The sequence below is a fragment of the Mandrillus leucophaeus genome, unplaced genomic scaffold (genome assembly GCF_000951045.1).
Source record: "Mandrillus leucophaeus isolate KB7577 unplaced genomic scaffold, Mleu.le_1.0 Scaffold533, whole genome shotgun sequence".
In the NCBI taxonomy this organism is placed as follows: Eukaryota; Metazoa; Chordata; class Mammalia; order Primates; family Cercopithecidae; genus Mandrillus; species Mandrillus leucophaeus.
The window spans coordinates 1,837,770-1,839,692 of NW_012105731.1; the positions used below are offsets into that span (position 1 = coordinate 1,837,770).

The 1,923-nt window shown below is 54.3% G+C and overlaps 1 pseudogene; it reads left to right on the plus strand.

Moving 5' to 3' along the window:
- The first annotated feature begins 1,588 nt into the window (after positions 1 to 1,588).
- Positions 1,589 to 1,923, plus strand: part of LOC105551810 — an 843-nt pseudogene continuing 508 nt past the window's right edge.

A 1,923-nucleotide genomic window follows, 5' to 3' on the forward strand; every position in this document is an offset into this window, starting at 1 on the left:
AGATTCTTGCTGCTTCTAAATACCTGTGATTTGCATGCATGGCTGTGTCTAAACTTAGCTACTTCTTAGTAATTCTGCCGTGAATTAGTTTAGCATCACTGTGATAAAGAACCTTGATCCTAAGGTAAATTAGGCAGTGCTGGGCTTGATAACATTCAAAGGGAACTGGGCAGACTCTGGAACCAACATCCCTTAGACCTCAGGTTTATTTGGAAGCTGGTGTGCCTGGCGACGGTGGGATCGGGAGACTGAGAGTTGCAGGGAGGTTATCAGGGCAGGTTTCAGCAACAGGGAAGTCAGCCAGATGGACTGCCAGTGCCGGGGAAAGTTGGGGTAGGCTAAAATCTTGGCAGGTGGGGACAGCTTGGCACAGAGGCACCCAGGAGAAGGTCAGCCTGGCAGGCAGCGGTTGCAGGAAGGCCAGGCAGCTGTGAAACAGCACCTGCCATAGGGACTGAAGTTCCTAGTCTGTGGAAAGGTCACAGTAAACGTGAGGAAATGAGTGCTGAGCAGTGAACAGAGACAGGGGCTCCCATGGGAGGATGAGCATAAGCTGCTGCAGGTCCACAGTGTCCACAGCGTATTGGGCCTGCAGGTCCCCCTATCCCCACTATCCCAGCCTCTCATGAGGCAAGAGCATCTTTAGGTGTGCGGACCTCACACTCCAAGGCAAACATTCTGAGGGCTAGGCCCAGGCACCTTCCCTTTCCTGGGTGTCTGCTGGCCTGGGGTCCTGCTGGGTGGGGCAGGGCGGGTCCTCCCCGGCATGCTGGGTCAGGTCTGCAGGGGCAGTGGACATTCTCCTCCCTGGCCTCCCCTGCACCCAGCACTTCAACAGGGACAGGGAAGTGTCCTGCTCGGAGCCAGAAGCTCCCTGCACTCTCCTGAGCCCCTCCTAGGTAAATACAGGTCCTCACAGCAGGATTAACTGATGCAGGAAGATCATATACTTTTCCTTCTTAATTAAAGCTTTATGAAGAAATAAACCCCAAGCAGAATTCGGAAGAGAGCAGTGTTATTTCTTAGAGGCAGGAAGCCAGGGCTTTCTCTTTGTAGAAGGAAAGGAAGGAGGCACATCCAGGCCGCTGTCCGTGGTGCCCTCCACTCCCTGGGTCTTACGCGGAGCTCAAATGCTCGGGAGCCTCTCTGGGGCCTTCAGTGGGTCACACTCATGTCCAGCCGACTGAGCGGGGCCTTAGGGAGGTGAAAAAGCAAATTTCTTTCTCTGTGGAGGCCGTGGGGCACAGGGAAGGGGCTGCGAAGGAGCCTGCAGCCCTCGTGGCTGCTGTGGAGGAGGGTTCCACGGTTGCTTGGACCCCGGCTGGTGGTGAGGACTTGGGTCCCTCGTAGGATGTTAACCTGCAACACTGTATCAGTTTTGCTGAGGGTCACTTTACAGCCCGACTCAGAGCACCGGGAATTTTGCTCTCTGCCTCCCCCCGCTCCACGGAAACGCCTTTTCCTCGTGGTAGAGCTACGGGTGCTGCATTTAAAAGGCTCTGTTGACGTCTCATGATTTTATTCATTTCAATAAAATGGATTCCTTCCTTAAACAGGACACCATTTTCCAAATTTTGGTCTAGAAAACATGGTCACCGTAAGTAGAACTCAAAATGCAGGAATTTTCTGGCCCAAGCAGGGCCTTGGTCCTCCCAAGGTGAGGTGGGTGCCCCTAGGTTCACTCCCTCCTGCTCTGTTTTCGTTCCCAAAGTGAGTCCCAGACACTCTACCTGGGTCCTCAGCACACGGACATCCAGTGGATCTGCTGGAATTTGTTTTCAACTGAGTGGTTACTATGAGCCAAGCACTGGAGGCCCAAACAGGGGCAAGATCCAGTCCCTGCCCCGCGGGAGCTCCCATCACGTGTGGAAGAGGACGGGAAACGGAGAGACCACGGAAGAGGACGGGAAACGGAGAGACCAC